A 6820-nucleotide genomic window follows, 5' to 3' on the forward strand; every position below is an offset into this window, starting at 1 on the left:
GGAAAGCTTTTCATGGGACCTCGCTCGTAAAACTAGTGGCGTCGGTTGACCCTCGATCGGTCTCGGAAGTCTGCGTTCAGAGCTCATACGAAAACACCTACGCAGCGTCATGTGAGAACTCGTATGAAGCCGCGTACGTAGTGCTCACATGACGAGTGTTGGCATGTGCAGTGGTGGAACTGCTGCGCCATTTGCGTCGAACTGCGCTAGAACGAAAAATCTGCTACGTGGTACTCCAAAGGTTGTATTTGTGCACAATTGGCGCAGTGTCTGCGCCTCAGAAACGAAGCTGAGAGTGTCTGGCACGTGGGATTCTTAAAGATGCCACTGAAAATTTAAAAAAAAAAAAAAAAAAAAAAAAAAGATTTTTTTTTTTTAGATGTCTAATTGCTATGTGCGAAGAGTAGAGCTGCGCGAATGTTCGAATTATCAAATACTAGTTTCATATTGTACGCTATGTGATATTCGCTTCAGGATTAACTGCAATATTCGTACCTTTCGAAATGTTGATCGCGGCGGATTATCCCCCTTGAGTGCGCTTCTCCTCAAGCAGTTGTGCATTGCGGAGAAGCAATACCCGCGGAGCTGACCTCGCGATCTCGCGACTCGCTTCGCCGCAGCGCAGCCGCATACTTAGGCCTTCCTTCACAGTGGTATGACACACACGCGCGCCTGGTGTAATAAAAAAAAAAAAAAAAGATGTGACTGGTGATATTTATATTTCAGTAAAATGTTCAAAATTTAACTCTTACTGTGTTCAATACCTGTGATTGTTTTGTTTTATTCCAGAATTAAAGTAAATATTTTAATATAGCAAGAAGATTTATAAATACCCTCAATTAGGTATGGCGGGGCTCCCTTAAAGGTTTAATTTTATGTCAAATCTCTCATATACTTACCATCCTAATGGAGGCATTGAACTTTCTGAGGCCACAGTCTCTAACTATAGCTAGATTAAATTTAACAGCGCTCATAAGTGGGCAATTAGAAGCTTGGGGACAACCTTTGCGAGTTCAGCTGAAGTTTTGTTCACGCGTAGTGTAACGATACTGAAAGGCATGGAGAAAGGCGCAGCAACTATTCAATATTCAATCCAGAAATATTCGGCAAAAAACCACTACCGTAAAATCTTGAGAGATGCCCCACCTCCGATAGGTAACCTTCTGCTATTTTTGGCTTGATTTGCTATTTGCTTTGAAACGCCGAAATATAGCCCACTCCTAGTAAGCGCAGTGTTCGGATCAGTAATGACCTTCGCGTAAATGCGTCTAGTTAGCTATGACGGGATATAAGCCAACATTGCTGATTGGTTAGTAAATTCATCTTTGCTTTACTGCCCCTCGCCGCGATAACAAGTTTGACAGAGACACACATTTTAAAAGCAGCATTTTTTCAAATGTTCTTCATTGCACACCGAAAGTTAGCCAACTCTTTATTTTCACCCAATTTTCTTTCCATTTTAGGTGGGCTATCTCTCGGGATTTTACGGTATTCACTTTGAATTCGCTTCGAATCCGAAATTTATTATTTTCACATGTCTAACGAAGAGTCATCGGTTTTTGTGCGAACGGTGCTCACATCAATCACGTGAATAGGTAGCACTACTCGTTGTGGTCAGTTAGGGTATCCACGTGCTCCTCTTAGCTGCTCTAAGAACAGTAACAGGTTGAATGTGGGCGAGGGCAGTGCAAAACACATTCAATATAAAAAGTGTCAGTTTGATGTCGAACTTGCGACAATTACCTCACCGTGATACAAACCCTACAAAATAGCCAAAACATCCTTTTTACGTCAAAAACAAACCGAAGACGCCATCGGTAGGTACTCCTAATAGGTTAACTGAGGCATCTGGAAAATTACTGGGGCATGATGGCTCAATAAATAAATAAATATGTGTAGTGCCCAGGTCCCCTGTAGGTATGATACCTTAAATAATCTCCTAACAGTCCAACAACTAAATATTTTTTTCCACAGACTAAGTTTAAAAGAGATTGTATAAAATGGTTTCACATGAGAGCTCAAAATTTTCTGCTCCAAAAGTGGGCATCTCTGCTCCAAAATCAATTGTTCCCTGCTACAAGAGCTGCTCGAAGTCGCAGTTTGTCAGTTCTACCACTCCATGTGAGTGGAACAGTAAAAGGGAAGTCTTTTCGGCGCATCTCTTTTAGGTTCGCCTCTTTGTACATATTTCTCCGTGACTGATAGTTATCCTCCAGCAGGCCCAGGCTTTATTTTAGTCCTTTCTGTTCCGCTGTTATTTGTCTTCCTTCTTTAGTTAACAACATACAGCTTGTTACTTTGAGCACCCCTTGTCGGCGATGTATATCGGTGTTTATAATTTACGAAATACTCCCGACAAAGCTATAGTATGCAAACGGAGAGAGAGATACAACATGCATGCGGTACTGAATTCACATTAGTAAACTGCGGATGCGAGTGACAGCTGAAGGCTAAACTCTCTCAAGGGAGAATACGCTAGTTTGGACTTGAAAGTTAGGTCCCTTCCAAACCTTGTACATTCATCTTCAAGCCACGGCGACTGCTTTTAGCTCGAAGAGAAGGTACTGTGGCGACTGCTTGAGATACATAGACGAAAGATCTGCCACAACAGGCGTTCTTGTCATGTCACCGACCTCGACGTAGATGCCTTGAAGAGGATCCTGACCCCTTCAAAAGTTGGTTGTGGGACGACGGATGTGCTCCGCCAGAACTGCTTCGAACATGCCGGTGAGCAACTTTCAACTCGCGCTGCTAGTGATCCGGGATCAAGCTCTTTAGCAAGCTTCCTCGAAGAGTGCGAAGTAGTCGACGACATCAACGCGGGTATTTCCGCTGCTGCGATTGAAATAACTTTTTTGCGTATGCTGTCTAGGGTAAATCCGAAAAGTCGCCTGTCATACGTTGAAAGAAAGCAGCGGGAGATGGAAGACTCGACTGATCTCAATGACAATTGCTGGATCGCCATCCCCGCTTGTTCGTTGCAGCGCGAGTGCGACCACCGGACGGCCATCTTGCATGCCTTTATTTTTCCGTTTTGCTAGCGTTGCAGAGGCCGGAAGCAGCGTGCTAAAGACACGTTTTCTACTCGTTCGTCGTCATTCGCCGAAGATGTTCTTTGAGATCCTGTGTGGGGAGGCGTGATACTTGCCCTTGAGAACTCGTGAAAAGTTTTACGAAAGCGCAGTGCCGCAGGAAAAAGGCACAACTCGTCGAAAGGAAGTTTCGCCTTTCTCGCAGCGTGTTCAAAGTTTCCCTGGCACGCCGAAGTGCTGTGTCTCGGTGTCTTCGCACGCTTGGATACCGACCAAGAATCGACGCCGTGTAAATGTGTTTTGCGAGTCCAATGTGCGTGAAGCCGTATGTGCCTCTGGATCAACGTCTTACTTCGGTTGGGTGCTGTTGAAACATCACGCGACAGTACACAACCTCCGTTCGCCGGTGGATGCAGCAATCCGGACATCAATTGACTTCGCGAACAAGGTTAAATGCTTGTGAGAAAAGCGACACTTCTGAACTTGAGCGAGGAAGAAGTGCCTATATTCCTAAAAATCAAGAGAGAAGAGTGGGGCTATGTGCCGGCTCGAAAAGGCATCCGCTGTTCGAACGTCTGGAAGCACGGTAAAGGAAGCGCGCATCTAGAGCGAACTGATCTTTCTCAACTTTAATGCATATGTGGTGCCTAACAAGTTCAGTTGTGCACATGTGGAATTTTGTAAAGGCGCTAGGGTAAGCGTGAAAAGACTCGTGTAAATGTTTCCGAGGATACTTAACAGGCACGTAGCCAGGGGGGGGGGGGGGGGGGGGGAGGCCGGGAGGTGGGGCCTGCCCCCTTCCCTCCACCCCCCCCCCCCCCCCCCGAAATCCTCCATTTTGCTGGGACCACCTCTCCCAACCCCTCATACAGCATTGTGAAACCATTTGTGATTACACACATCTCAGAGAGTCGGAGTTTATGTTATCAACACATACGGCGTTCTCATTGTAACATAGATTAATGGAGAAAGAAGTTAACAAAGCTCAAATGTGACCCAGGGAAACAAAAAACGCCAGTGGCGGACGCTTTGTGATTGGCCAATGTAATCGGCCAATGTGATCAGGTGGAGAGGGCCACGTGGTGCGCCGCTCGCGCGTTTTTGGTCACCGTTGCCACCAGGAAGAGCTCGCCGGCGATTGACCACCTGAATTCGCCATAGGTATGAAACGAAGTATTAGTGACACAATTTAACGGGGAAAATTCTTCCACTCTCTGGCAGTCTTAAAAAAAACGTGAACTTGCGAAACGGTTTGTGTTTCTTTATTGAAGTATCATAGAATATTTCCTAAACTATCGCAACAAGGATATCCGTAAGATGGACTTAAACAGTATGCAGCTTTGTCGATTCCATGTTTGTAAAAAAAAAAAAAAAAAAAGTAACGCCATAACGTATGAAACAAAAATTTAACCGTACTTATCTTCTTCTCATTTTGAAACGGAATGTTTTCCCTTTAAACGTAACGTTCCGGTTCAATCACTTAGTTCCGTTGAACTACATGCCTGACAAAACTAAGTTGGCTCTGTTCCTAATCTTATTCTTGTAGATCTGACCTACTACCGCGGATCATGTGAAAACAGGGATAGAGCAATGCTGAACGCGAGTAGGTTTTCGAACACCAATCATTACAAAACTTTTACTCTGGAGTGAGACTGACTACACTTGGAATATTCCCAATGGATACATCCTCGAGTCGCAGGACCATCTTCACATACTGTTTAGCGTGCGAAGCCTCCTCCTTGAGTAGAACCCCTTCGAAACCCCATGAAGCAACGTTGGCGGCCACCAATTCTTGGGCATGATTGCATATATGATTGGACCCAAGTTCGTGCGGTACGCCGAAGCAGCCGTTGTGTCCAATGCATGCTCGGAGTGCCTGACTAAGCAATGGCGGAACCAGATAATAGACCGATATCAGCAAGCGTTTCACGCATGCGTGACGCCGCCATAACATTAGTTCACAGGAGGCACACGGCAGTTCACGAGAGGGCTTGTGCCTAACACGCAGAGCAGAGCTCCAGCGAAGTTGTCGCACGTGCCCAAAGACTAAAGTTCCCTCGATGCACTGCGGCAGTGGTGGCGTAGCCAAACTGGCTGGTGAGATCGGTCTATTGACTCAGCAGCTACGACATGGCGCGCAGTTTTGAAAGGGGTGCGTTGGATTCCCCGCTTTGAAGGAGCGCCCATGACCCGGCGACTCGCGTTCGTAACTCGACGTTAGTCCTCATAGCTAATCGCAAAACGTATTTAAACAAACGGCACCGTGCGAATATGTCCTTAGTCCTCCCCACAACGTAGTCCAACACGACCATTGGTCATAGACTCATAGTTATGAAAATAAAGAGAGAGAATAAAAAGCTATATCCCAATTTACCGCTTTTAATTAAAGCGCGTTTGCCCGCAAAAGCTAAAGAGTTCTGCGTATATGCATTAAACATTTTTTTTTTTCACAGCGGAGTTGTTAAGGGCTAGTTTCCCCAATTTCATGTCCGTGGACAAATAAACCTCGACACAACCCTTTGGACAGCTACCGCCATCTATAAGCGAAGACGGTAACCAGACAACCGGCAAGCCGGTTGTCTGTTTGCCGCCGTCGCTTATAGATGGCGGCACATAGTACAGCTCCGCCGCTCTTCCTTCTTCACCAGAATGGAAAGGCTGAAAGTGTTTTGTGAGGTTTTCAGGTGTTCCTTGGACCTGAACGTTCAGATCAGCAGACTGATTATTTTTTTTGTTGAGAATCATTTTGACCTATGGCTCTAACAAAATAAGATGCCACCAGAAAAAAAAAAGTATGTAGCAATTGAAACGTCGCGTTATCTAATAAAACCTACCAATCTACCCCAAGGTGGAAAGTTGGGCGAGTTGGTTGATGGTCATATTGAATGGGTTAAAACAGCGCAAAAAAGACGAAGGACCAGTCCATCAACAGCCCTGTGTCTGTGTGTTTCCTTTTACTGGTCCTTCGTCTTTTTTGCGCTGTTTTAACCCCTTCAATCTAACCCCCTCAGAAAAAAAAAGAAAGGAAAAAAGTAAAAAAAAAATGCAACAACAACAAAACAAGAAGTAAAACAAAACACGAAGGTTGATTGTGTAAGACACGCTTGTCGGAACACGTGGTGTGTGCCTCTTGTGCGGCGCTTTGAATTCTAATCTGGACCAACTTGCCTGGCGGAAAAATTGAGAAAATTGAGAAATAAAAAAAAACTGCGACAATAACAAAACGAGAAGTAACACAAAACACGAGGGTTGATTGCGCAAGACACGCTTGTCAGATCGCGTCGTGTGTGCCTCTTGTGCGGCGCTTTGAATCCTGATCTCGACCAACTTGCTCGGCAAGGAGATTACGAAACTGCCCCGGATCGCCCTTTGCACCGACGTCGCCTCCGCAAATTCCTAGGGTGTGCTTGTTGTGTAGTGGTTATCACATCCGCCTAACACGCGGAAGGTCCCAGGTTCGATCCCTGGCAGGCACAGTTTTTTTTTTTTTTTTTTTAAAGGGATTTGTACATGATTCGTTGTTCAGAGCAGGAACGTATCCTTTCACTCTAAAAGAAATTACCGTGCGAGTTTATTTTTTCCACAGAACGCGGAGGCAGCCAATGACGTCGAACGATAAAAGTTTCCAGCGAAGTATGAAGCTCAAAAAATGATTATAACTGTAAAAAAAAATATGCGAAGGAAAGCAGGGAAGACAAGCAAGCGAAGCGTCATGGTGTCCTTGCGCACATCGTGTTTTTCAGAACTATATGCTATTTTACGGTCTAACGGTCTACAGACTATAGATG

The 6820-nt window shown here is 45.2% G+C and overlaps 1 non-coding gene across 1 annotated transcript; it reads left to right on the forward strand.

Annotated features, from left to right (window-relative positions):
- The first annotated feature begins 6435 nt into the window (after positions 1 to 6435).
- Positions 6436 to 6508, forward strand: Trnav-aac. The gene has a single exon. It is a non-coding gene; the product is annotated as a tRNA-Val (tRNA).
- The last annotated feature ends 312 nt before the right edge of the window (positions 6509 to 6820 follow it).

The sequence above is a fragment of the Ixodes scapularis genome, unplaced genomic scaffold (genome assembly GCF_016920785.2).
Source record: "Ixodes scapularis isolate PalLabHiFi unplaced genomic scaffold, ASM1692078v2 PGA_scaffold8__174_contigs__length_109621045, whole genome shotgun sequence".
Lineage (NCBI taxonomy): Eukaryota > Metazoa > Arthropoda > Arachnida > Ixodida > Ixodidae > Ixodes > Ixodes scapularis.